The sequence below is a fragment of the Lissotriton helveticus genome, chromosome 2_1, assembly GCF_964261635.1.
Source record: "Lissotriton helveticus chromosome 2_1, aLisHel1.1, whole genome shotgun sequence".
NCBI lineage: Eukaryota > Metazoa > Chordata > Amphibia > Caudata > Salamandridae > Lissotriton > Lissotriton helveticus.
Window position 1 is genome coordinate 2060202596 of NC_136059.1, and position 12992 is coordinate 2060215587.

Consider the following 12992-nt stretch of genomic DNA (forward strand, 5'->3'; position numbering starts at 1 on the left):
CAGGGCAAAGGAAACATTGTCAATTTCATACATTCTGGATCCTAAAAAGGCTGCATGGCAACTTAGTTTCCCTGTGTAATTTGCAAGCATCTTGAGACACAGGGTTAGAAAAGTTATGTTTAGCTCCCAATGAGGCGCTTTTGGACTCCCCTTTGAAAGGCTACTAGGTTTGGGCCCCTGTCTGCCTCTGAGTAACTATCACATGCCACTCCAATGTATGGATTCCATGCAGTCCAATTGACATGCGTATGTGCGTTTCACTTGTGAGAAGTCGCCGTGGATGGGACAGAGTAAGTCTTACTAGCTGGTCTCTATGAATGTCAGAGCTGACAAAATGACAATCTGATGTCTCTGAGAAGCCAATAGGCTGTGTGTTGGGTCAATAACATTTCACACCAGAGCATTTAAACTGCTAGTGGACCTGGGGCACACGAACATCCTTGACTAGCAAAGCCCCACCAGGAGGACCTAACAGGAGCAGATGATAAAAGCTGTTGCTTTCTGAGGACAATAGTATATCTCTGGTACCAGATCAGTAGAAGGTCCTCAAGCCTTTGGTAACTTATCAATAGTATTATAGTTGCATGCCATTGATACATAGGGTATCGATTTGGTATTTGGAACAGACACCCAAAACATACCCCTTCCAAATACCGAATTGATGTAAACTTTATACCCATTTAGCAGTTGTTAAAACTTTGACAGCTCCTAAAATGGGTTTAGAATATCTGAAATACCTGGTTAGCGGTTACACACCAACTTATTTAGGGTCTCAGAAGGCTTGCAACTGCTATTGAAATTAGTACACCTGACCCTTGAATAACTCCTTAACTGCTGGGGCTTTTCCACCCAGTGCTGAGCCCTTTGTTGGCTTTTTGGGTTGGTTCACACTTAGGCCCCATACCTTTTGTCCAAATAAGGTGTCCATACCAAATGTGCGTTTTTTTCCAACATCCTGGGGATTCTTAAGGTACACAGGGTTTCTGGAAACCCCTGATGGAGACCAAGGAAGAAGGTAAAATAAATTTTTAGTTTTTTGGGTGAAATAGGAAAAAAGTAATATGCAAAAAAGTGTCTGGTTTTTTTCCTCCTAAAAATGGAATCAACAAAAGGTTTTCTGTGCTAAAGTCACTATCTTCCCAGCTTTCAGGAACATGCAGAGATAAATGCAAAAAACATTTTGTTTACCAAATGTATGGTCTTTTTTAATAAAGTAGCATATTTTTCCTATTTTTGTGCTCTCAACCTACTAAATGCATGGGCCATCCAGGCAACCTATAGATTTCTAAAACGTAGGAAGAATTCTGAATTCAGCAAAGGGTCATATGTGTAGATTCCTCAAGGTTTTCGAAAGAAACTAACTGTTAAAATAAAGAAATATTGAAAATGAGTAGGAAAAAAACTGCCATTTGTGACGTTTTCATCTGTAACGTTTTGTCACAATGTCCAATTTACAAAAGCAATATACCATTACGTCCACTATAACCTTCAGGTTGTGCGGATATATATGGTTTGTATTTTCTCCAAGAACCCAAGGTGCCCGAGACAGCAATTGAGCTTTACCATGCAATGGTTTTCATTGTGCACCAAGGATAGACCAATTCATATGGTGAAATATGTGGAGTCAAAAATGGGTATCAAGGAAACCTATGTATTTTTGAAATGACACTAAAGATGAAATTTAGGAGCAGTGCTATTTGTACGTCTCTGAATTTGTGGGTACCCATAGTAGCATGTGATTCAGAAGGAATTTTTCAAAAAGTCTTCTTTCTTACTCAGTGGCTTACATTTGGAAGGCACAAATGCAGTTACATCCAATTGGTAAAACAAGTTTTTTACTAGTTTATGTTCTGACATGTCTTTCCATATAAATGATACCTCACTTGTGTGAATAGGCCTTGCACCCATGACAGGAAATGCTAAATTAACTCATCACATTTTTCCACTGAAAACTGACCCTTTCTTTTAATGTGGGTAGCTGTGTATTTTGGATCTTAGCCCAGGCTGCGTCTAGGAAAATCTAGCAAACCTGCACATGTGTTAAAACAAAACACCTAGGTGAAATACATGATGGGGTGACTTCCATGGCTCTCATTCAATTTAATACCTAGAATCCCTTGCAAACCTCAAACTTTGACTTAAAAAACACATTTCCCTCATATTTCTTTGATGGACAGTTCTGGAATTTGTTGTGAGCCACAAACCTTCTTCCACCTAGCATTCCTCCAAGTTTCCCGATAAAAATGGTACCTCATTTGTGTGAATAGGCCTAATGTCCGTTACAGGGAATGCAAAATTAATGCATCACATTTTTTCCACTGAAAACTGACCCTATTTTTCTAATGTGGGTAGCTGTGTATTTTGGGCCCTAGCTCAGGCTGCACCTAGGGAAGCCTGCTCGTGAGAGGAAATGGGCCAAAATACAACATGGACACCACATTTTTCCTCTGAAAAGTGAACCAGTTTTTACAATGATGGTAGCTGTGGATATTTCACCCTAGCTCAGCCGGAACATAGGGAAACCTAGCAAACCTGTACATTTTTAAACATAGGCCCCAAGAGGAATCCAGGGTGGGATGACTTGCATGGCCCTCACCAGATGATGTTACCAGAGTCCCTTGAAACTGAGAACTTTGACTAAAAACACATTTTCTTCACATTTCTGTTATGAAAAGTTCTGGAATCTGTGGGGACCCAAATATTTCCTTCCACCTAGTATTCCCTTTAGTCTTGCAATAAAAAAGGTACCTCACTTGTGTGGGTAGGCCTAAGGCCTGCAACAGGAAACGGCCCAAAATTCAAAATGGACACATTACATTTTCCACTGAAAAATGACCCTTGTTTGCAATGTGGGTAGCTGTAGACTTTACACCTACCTCCGCCAGCACCTATGGAAACCTAGCAAACCTGTACATTTTTTACTCAGTTGCTTACATTTGAAAGGCACAAATGCAGTTACATCCAATTGGTAAAACAAGTTTTTTTACCAGTTTATGTTCTGACATGTCTTTCCATATAAATGATACCTCACTTGTGTGAGTAGGCCTTGCACCCATGACAGGAAATGCTAAATTAACTCATCACATTTTTCCACGGAAAACTGACCCTTTCTTCCAATGTGGGTAGCTGTGTATTTTGGATCTTAGCCCAGGCTGCGCCTAGGAAAATCTAGCAAACCTGCACATGTGTTAAAACAAAACACCTAGGTGAAATACATGGTGGGGTGACTTCCATGGCTCTCATCCAATTTAATACCCAGAATCCCTTGCAAACCTCAAACTTTGACTTAAAAAACACATTTCCCTCATATTTCTTTGATGGACAGTTCTGGAATTTGTTGTGAGCCACAAACCTTCTTCCACCTAGCATTCCTCCAAGGTTCCCGATAAAAATGGTACCTCATTTGTGTGAATAGGCCTATTGTCCGTTACAGGGAATGCAAAATTAATGCATCACATTTTTTCCACTGAAAACTGACCCTATTTTTTTAATGTGGGTAGCTGTGTATTTTGGGCCCTAGCTCAGGCTGCACCTAGGGAAGCCTGCTCGTGAGAGGAAATGGGCCAAAACACAACATGGACACCACATTTTTCCTCTGAAAAGTGAACCAGTTTTTACAATGATGGTAGCTGTGGATATTTCACCCTAGCTCAGCCGGAACATAGGGAAACCTAGCAAACCTGTACATTTTTAAACATAGGCCCCAAGAGGAATCCAGGGTGGGATGACTTGCATGGCCCTCACCAGATGATGTTACCAGAGTCCCTTGAAACTGAGAACTTTGACTAAAAACACATTTTCGTCACATTTCTGTTATGAAAAGTTCTGGAATCTGTGGGGACCCAAATATTTCCTTCCACCTAGTATTCCCTTTAGTCTTGCAATAAAAAAGGTACCTCACTTGTGTGGGTAGGCCTAAGGCATGCAACAGGAAACGGCCCAAAATTCAAAATGGACACATACATTTTCCACTGAAAAATGACCCTTGTTTGCAATGTGGGTAGCTGTAGACTTTACACCTACCTCCGCCAGCACCTATGGAAACCTAGCAAACCTGTAAAAAATTTTAAGGAGACACCTAGGGAAATCCAGGGTGGGAAGGCTTGCATGACTGTCACCAGGTTTTATTTACCCAAACCCTCCAACTTTGATTAAAAAACACATTTTCCTCACATTTCTGTGATGGACAGTTCTGAAATTTGCAGGGAACCCCAAACTTCATTTTAGCTAGCATTGCAACAAGTCTCCCACTAAATATTATACCTCACTTGTGTGAGTAAGCCTAGTGCCTATGAGAGGAAATGGCCCACAACTGAACATAGACACATCACATTTTTCCACAGAAAACTATTTTTTACTCAATTTGGGTAGCTGTAGATTTTAGGCCCTAGCTTAGCTGGCACTTAGGGAAACCTAGAAAACCTGTACATTTGTGAAAACTAGACAGCTAGGAAAATCCCAGGTGGTGTGACTTGCATGCCTCTTACCTGGTTTTCCTATCTAGAAACCCTTGCAAACCTCAAACTTTGACTAAAAACACAAATTTTCCTCACATTTCTGTGATGAAAAGTTCTAAACTCTGTGGAGAGCCAACAACCTCCTACCCTCTAGCATTACCTCAAGTATCACGATAAACCCTACTTATGTGGGTAGCCCTAGTGCCCGCGACAGGAAACAGCCCAAAACACAGCATGGACACATCACATTTTTCAACTGAAAAAATAACCCTTTTTAACACTGTTGGTAGCTGTGGATTTTTGGCCCAAATTCATGCGACGCATAGGGAAACCAAGCAAACCTGTGCATTTTTTAAATCTAGACATCTGAGGGAATCCCTGGTAGGGTGACTTCTATGGCTCTCACCAGGTTTTCCTACTCAGAATCCTTTGCAAACCTCGAACTTTGACTAAAAACACACATGTGCACACATTTCTGTGAGGAAAACGTCTGGCATCTATGTGGAGCCTCAAATTTCCTACCAGAAAGTGTCCTAATAAAAATGGTACCTCACTTGTGTGGCAAGACCTAGTGTCCGCCAACAGGAATTGGTCCCAAATGCACCATAGATAAATCATATTTTTGCACTGAAAACAGACCCTTTTTAGGTTGAGCCTAGACAGTGCTTGCGCTGTCAGGTGATCTGTTGAATGCACTTTGTGGGATCTGACTCCTCCCACCGCTTTGGATAGGCTTTTATCCGTGTCATTCAAAAATTGTAGCCTGTAAATGGCTAATGGTTGGTGCATGCCCCATCTTTTCTTACAAGTTAACTCCCATGGAGTATTGCTGTGGGAATGAGCAGTGACGCGCACACTGCTTGCGTGTCTTTATCTTGTCTTTCTAAGCTATACCCTGGATCGCATTTCTTTGTTGGGGCGTAGCATGCTTGTTGGGTTTATAGTCAATATAAAGTGCTGCATCAGGAAGCGGAGGAGGCTAATCTTCTGTTAGCTTCATCGAAGAAAATGATCAATCTGTGTAGTTATTTTCAAATGTATCCAACTGTTCAGCCACGTGTGCACGTAGATGCATTTTCTGAACTACACCAACTACCTTCACATGCACTACGTACGAATGTTGAAAATCTGCTGGTTTGTGAAGTTTCTTCAGGAGTAAGGGAAACATCCTCATGCAAAACTTTTTTTGTGATTCACTTCTCAATTAAAAAATATTTGTGCAAAATGCAAATGGCTTTGTAGAAAAAAAATGCAAGGCGTCATTATGAGCATTGAGCGTCACCTAGTGGCCTCTTTTCACAATTGATGAACTTCTATATTTAAAATCTTTGGGGCTATTTTAGTAACATAGTGGTTACATAGACGAATCGATATTTGTGTGTTATCTATTCCAGGTTATTGGCAATCATGTATTGATGGGAAACACCCACAATGCCAATTTACTTTCAATCAACTTAGGGTTCTAGAACTCGGAACTAATAAAATTCGTCTTACTCTAATTAGGTTTGGCTAGACAGCATATCTGTCTGGGAGAGTTGTTGTTTAAAAACGCATATAAAGGGCTTTGGCTCCACCAGGAACAGCAGGACTCTCTCACCTCATGCTATTGGTTGCTTGATCCATCCTTCCGTCTCCTGTGGTTGCATGGGGTAACATTTTACATCTCAAGGGTACACTAGCCATCAGACTTGAAGTCATCTCGTATATGCAGTGTACACAGAAACCATTTTAGTTTCGTTTTTTCATGTTTTATTCTGGATACAGTACGTTTTCCCTTGTTTGTTTTATCGTTTATGTTTTCAACACCTGTGCTTTTCCTACCGACTGTGCTTGGATGGTTATTTCTTGTTGTTTTCCCTTCGATGCCTTTTCCAATTGTTTTCTCCATCTGTCTTTTACCCATAGTTCTTACTCATCAATGTGTTTATGTAAAAAGCTTCAGTAAAGCCAATAGGCATGGCTTTAAAAAGCTCACACATGCAAATACATACATGAACTAATGCCACCATGTGTTATCACATTAAAGCCAAACATTTTGGCTTTGTCACTGTTTGATTTTCACTGCAGATGGATGTCCCCTATCCTGTCAGGAATTAAACCATTTATTTTAGTAATCACCTTAAAGAATGAGAGGTTTCCAACAGAACGCGAGACGACAGTTTACAAATGGCCTCTCCTCAGTTTGTTAATTTCGCTAAGGCTACTGTATCTATTTTCCTGAAAGCCCAGCTCCAGTAATGCAGACTGTACTTTTTCGAAGCTGCGTTCTAGAATATATGGAAGTGGCAGCAATTTACGTCAAGCCGCTTCTCTTGGGTTCCAGTCATCCACATGGGAGATAGTTTTAATTTCTGGGCTCAGACTTTTCTGAGTTAAGCTCAGGTTTTTAAAAACCTTTTTATTGTCTAGCAAATGGGGCCACTGGTTTTATACTTCATTTGCCGGCTGCTGGGAAAGTGACAGCTTAGCTCAGACAGTACGGGAAAGAGGTGTACGGGAACAGAAGTGTGTGGTGTTTTCTTATTATTATATATATCAGCATTGCCCTCTATCAGGCCTTCCCACTTGGACTATTACAGACATCTTGTGCCCCTCTTCTTTTGTAGCACAGATGTTAACCCCTGGGATGTTAGTGGTTTACTAAAGAAAACGTTGGGAAGACAATATCTATTTGCACATCAAAACATAAGTGAATAGAAAAATACATCTTATTAACATTTAAAGCACTGGTTAAAGCAATTTATTTCTGTGCCTGCAAGCTTCCCTTAGCTACTCGTACACCACTTCAAGCTACCTGACACTGCTCCCTGTGCCACAAGCTTCCACATGTTCATCACTCCTGCAAGCTTCCCTTGGCTGCCCCAAAACCTCTGCGAGCTACCTAACACTGTTCCCAAAGCTGCGAGCTTCAACACATTCATCACTTCCGCAAGCTTCCCTTGGCTGCTCATACGGCACTGCAAGATATCCCAGACTGCGCGCAGTGCCACAAACTTCCACACGTTCCAAGTTAGGCTTGATATAACCTTAAACATATTCAGGAATTAAGCTAAAATGGAACCACCCACGATAATGGGCTGCATGGCTATACACTTGTAAGTCCCAAAGGCGAGACCAATTGGCTATGTCAGTGCTTGTTTTGAAATGTGGGTAGCTGTGGATTTTGGGCCCTAGCTCAGCCAGCACCTTAGGAAACCTATCAAACCTGCACCGTTTTGAAAACTAAACAACTAGGGGAGTCCAGAGGGGCATGAGTTGCACGGGTCTCATTAGGTCATTTGACCGCTCTGTGCTTTCGAACTTCCATCCCATTTCAGTACTCCCCCTGTTAGGCAAAATCACAGAGAAGTTTGTACACAAAGCTAACCAAGTTCATTGAAGCTGCTAATATTCTTCACCCTCAACAATCTGGCTTTCGTCCACAGCACTCCACAGAATCGGCCCTCCTGGAAATTACTGACGCACTAAAAACTATAGGCAGTAAAGCAGTCCTGATTTTACTCGACCTGTCTGCCGTATTCAATACCATCTCGCATAGTATTCTCCTGAAGAGACTCGAACGCGGTGGCATCTCATGTAACTCTCTGGATGGATAAAATCATTTCTTACCAACCGCAGACAAGCGGTGACCCTTGGTACTTTCCTCTCGGCGGAACGAAACATAACAACAGGAGTCCCACAAGGCTCATCATTGAGCCCACTGTTGTTCAACATTTATATGAACCCGCTCATCTCCTTAAAAGGATCCTTCGGGATTGAAGTTACGTCCTATGCAGAGATACCCAGATGATCCTATCTCTGGATAACAATTCTATAGACGCCGAACCTAATTACAAATGCTGCCTATCTGAAGTCATCCAGTGGAAGAAGGATAACCACCTCAGATGTAACACCGACAAAACTCAAATCCTTTCCATTGGGAAAGATGTATCATTCCAGCCTGGTAAATGGTGGCCAGAGGGAACCACACTTCCCCAACATGGTCAAGATAGGCAAAAATTTAGGAGTACTGTTTGATACTGCGCTTTCCTTCCTTTCACACGCTACGGCAGTGGCGGGGACCTGCTTTAGTCTCATCAAATCGCAAAAGAAATTATTTGATCTAATTCCACTCTCTGCAAGGAAATCAGTGGCAGTGGCCTTGATTCTCTCGCGCCTAGACTACTGCAACAGCCTTTTGGCAGGAGCCAACAAATCAATACTAAAAAAGCTACAAGTTGTCCAAAATGCTGCGACGCGTCTAGTTTTAAAACTCCCACGAAGATCTTCAGCATCGCCGGCATTAAAAGTCCTTCATTGGCTACCGCTCCATAAGAGAATCCTCTTTAAAATCCTTCTAATCACCCATAGAGCCACGCTTAAATTAGGACCTAAGTACCTTTCGGCACGGTTCTCCCCCTACATCACAACCAGGACTCTTAGGTCCTCATCAGCCAACCTCCTTAAACCACCCATTTTTAGATGTAAAACAAAAGGAGGAAAAACAGTGGCCGCCCTGGGGACCAAAGCCGGGAACGTACTACCAACCCATCTAAGACTTCTAAAAATAGAAACTCAATTCAGAAAGGCTCTGAAGACTTGGATATATGGTACCCCAGACAAATGTTGCCTTTCACTCATTTAGCACTTCTAGGGACCCCTCTCACCTCCAACCAACCAGCGCCAGGATGCTCCTTACGGAGTGGCAGTTAGCGCTTTACAAATACCAATTTACATTACATCACATTAACTAGAAGCCCTTGAAAACTTTAAACTTGGGTAAAAAGCACATCTTCGTCACATTTTGAAGAAGGAAAGTTATGGAATATGTGGGGAACCATAAATTTCCTACCACTCTGAGTTTCCACATATCTCCTGATAAGAACGGTGTGAGTAGGCCAAGAGACCACAACATAAAGGGCCCTAAAGCAATACTTTGAAAGATGAACAATAGCAGTAGCTGCAGTATTTGATGCTATGCTGTGGCGCCAGCCATGCAAACCTACAAACCACAGAAATTTTTAAAATCCAGACAACCAGGGGATTTCAGGGTGATGTGCCTCACATTGATCTCATGAGATTTTCTTACCCACAATGCCGTACAAGCCTCAATCTTTGCATGAAATCACGCATTTTCCTTACATTTGGTGAGGGACACTTCTGAAATCCACAGGAATCCCCAAAATTCTTACCACCCAGTGTTACCCCACTTTTGCCGATAAAAACGCTGCACCACTTGTGTGGCAGGGCCTAATGCCGAAGACAGGAACCGATCTATTGGAGGTCAGTGGGAGTCCTCTCCCGAGGTCTCCCATTGACCTTGGTTTGATCCATTTCTGTAGCTTGCCAAATAGAACTTTACTACTGTCTTTGAATGCTAGCTATCTCAAGCTAAAGAAAACATGTCTTTCATGTACCTTCAGCATACTCACTGTGTTAAATCCAGCCTCTTCTAGTTTGTGGATGCAAGTTGGGGGTGTCCAAGACTGCCATGCAAGACCCACAGTCCCTGAACTTAGTGAACAAATCTACCTTTGAAACTAAGGCATACATGGAGGGGAAGACTGCCTAAGTTCCCTAAAGAGCACTTCGAAACCTGCTGAAGACTGTACATTTTTGCCACACATGGTACTCAGTGACAACTTGGCCTATGTTGCGTCCACCGTTTTGTGCAGTGTGGTGACTCTAATGGACTTGCCATTTGGTGAAGAGAACACCTACCACATGCTGACAGCAGATAACGGCCTCTCGCAGGTCATAAGTAACTCTTATGATCTCGTCAAGTAGAGGAAAAACATTTGTACGGCTAGTTGCCTAGTGAAGTAGGGTCCAATGGAAGGTATGTGTCCATGTACAGCCATTGAAAGGTGTATGTTACAGCAGCTCCACGTCAGTAAATTTCCCAATACTTCAATTTTACATGGTGCAACATTAAACAAGTAGGAATACACAGGGGTACCTGAAACGGGCACTGGGGACAGTAACGTCTACTCTCCTGCCTCTTTATTGCTAGGGCAGTTTCTGCAACAATGAGATGGTTGAGTCTTTCTAGCTGTTGCAGGAATGCAGTCGGCAAACTGTCGATCCTGCAGCCTTGCAACATCTTCCACAGCATATAAAGTGGAGGCTGTTGTTTCTGTAGCAGTAAGACTTTCAATGGTGGTCAACTGAAAGTCAAGGAAAGACATGGGTTATATGGATTTGTGCCTGTCTCTTATAACCTATTCCTCATGTGGTTCTACTGTAATGAATTACGCTTAACCTAGTTACAGCCACAAGGTAAAATGAACATTAATTAACTTAGTGTTTTACTTGAGGTTATACTTTTATGAAAAATTTGATGAACAGCCACTGATCACTTCAGTCTTTAAAGTTAGCATGAGAAAATATTTCCACCTTTTTCCCCACCACCTTTAGCTGTTTATCTGCTGAGAAAGTCACCAAACTATCTAAAAACTACATAAGAAGGCCGGCTGACCTGGCATGCATTTAAACTAAATTATGTATGTTTGTGTACCTTCTGATGGCAGATAACATTTATATCAGTGGTACATGCAACAGCTGCTGCTTAATGGTCTTAAAATTGAATTGGCTTTCCCAAAATTGATGTGTAATATTGAAGAGTCATATATTGCCCCTTAGTGTTGAATGTTTTGAACCCTTGCACAGAACATTAAAGTGAGTTGTTGTTGTAACCGGCAGTGTTTGGTTGACTGAAGGGATCCCCCAGCCAGGCAGAACTACCGCTCCCGTCAAGGGCAAGTGATTACACTTGCTGTATAACCAGTGCTCACACTTGGGTAGCGTGGCACTATGCACTTAGGCTCACTACAGAGGCAATGTGTGAAGCAAAGGCACAGTAGCCACTTGCAATAAATACACTGAGCATCCCAAAAGAGACTTCACACAGTATTATGTAAAAATGTTGATATTTAACACAGTCATTATAACATGACCATCATATACTTTTGGGCATAAAACACATTCGGAAATCTTACTAGCTGTACTAGGCCCACTCGTATTGCTATAATATCAATATTATGCACACAGTGGACAATTCCTAATTTAACCTCCCCTCAATTGAAAGAGAGCACTCTTAAGCGGTGCGCAATATCAGAATTATGCACATACATGAAAATAGAACACTTTTTAGTAGCACTGCAGGCTGGAGCCACGCAGTAAACACAATTTCAAAGTGTATTGTGCTTTTGGCAACAATCATCGTATAATGCAACACCACCGGCCAGTGTTGTGAATCACAGGCAGTCCACACATGATCACTCCCACTCATACACACTCAGTCCGCAGTTTTAACCCTTATCAGCCATCCCATACGGCACGCTCTTAAACACACATATGCACTCAGCACCCTAATGCGGTGCCACTGGCATCCAGCAGGTCAATGGTTCACCCTCTGAATACTCCGTGGCCCCAGCCTTACTTCACCCTTTACTTCACCTTGATTGTTCTATACCCCTGAAAGGAAAATAATCACCCCACCTCCAGAACACTAGGCCGCACATGGCCAAAGTCACACTTAGTCTGGGTACTCGGAATGCAGGTTGGAATATGTAGCAGTTAAATTAGAAGGTAGATGTAAACAAGGGAGAGGTTAGCAGCCAATTTGGAAGTTCACCCACAGGTTTTAAAACACGAAGGAGTCACGCATTCTCATGACACGCTTCTGAACTGTTTTGGAAGCGTTTCTTCAACCCTGTGAATCTCGCTGGCTGCTACCTAGAACCAAGATATCTTCGGGAGTAGCCAGGTGTGGAGAGGGCAGTTAGTCTGTTGTGACAAGGGTCCGCAAGGGAACAACAGACGGGGAGTAAAGCAAGGGAGCCTTTTGATAGGAAGAGATGCCCCAATTGGTGCACGATGATCTGGGTCGAGCCCATGCTATCCGGGCACAGCGTCTGCTGCACATACGAATGGGTCGCATCAGGCACTTCAGATTTCAAACACGATGAGTTGCAAATTCCACACCTCCCTGGAAGTGAGTCACAATGACCGGTGCACGTTGAGTTGTTCCAGGGAATTCCGGTTACACAGGAAAGAGTTGCAATTCTGTACTTCCCTGGAAATGAGGCACAATGTCCGGAGCCCGATATACAGGTTGCAACAGACCAGTCTAGTCACACACACACAGGCACAAGTTCAGCAGAGCCGCACAAGGTAGAATGAGGCGCTACTCTGGGTGCACATCTACCTCCAAGGGTTGCACCCTGTGCATCGGACACTGACTGCAATGAGCAAGCAGTTGGCATGACACTAGAGAGAAATGCTGTACAATCGACAAAATGGGTCATGCAGGGTCCTGCAGCCGGTGAATCTGCTCACCCTTACTAGATGCTTATGAGTTTCGGGGTCCTCGCAGTATGGGAACTATCCGTCTTAACTGCAAGCCCGATTTTGGTGGCTCTGCAGTTGAAAATTTGGTCACCAGACTCAAGTCTTAGTTCCACGCTCGCACCATACTACCTGTTGGGATTCAGTAGTCGAGGTGGGCACTTGAGAGGGGAGCACTAGTCACAGGTAGATGGTGTAAGTCCCTCG

General features: G+C 42.7%; 1 protein-coding gene across 1 annotated transcript in view; it reads left to right on the forward strand.

The window, feature by feature from the left end:
• Positions 1–12992, forward strand: part of KLHL2 (kelch like family member 2) — a 513313-nt gene that overhangs the window by 444961 nt on the left and 55360 nt on the right. The window lies entirely within an intron of this gene.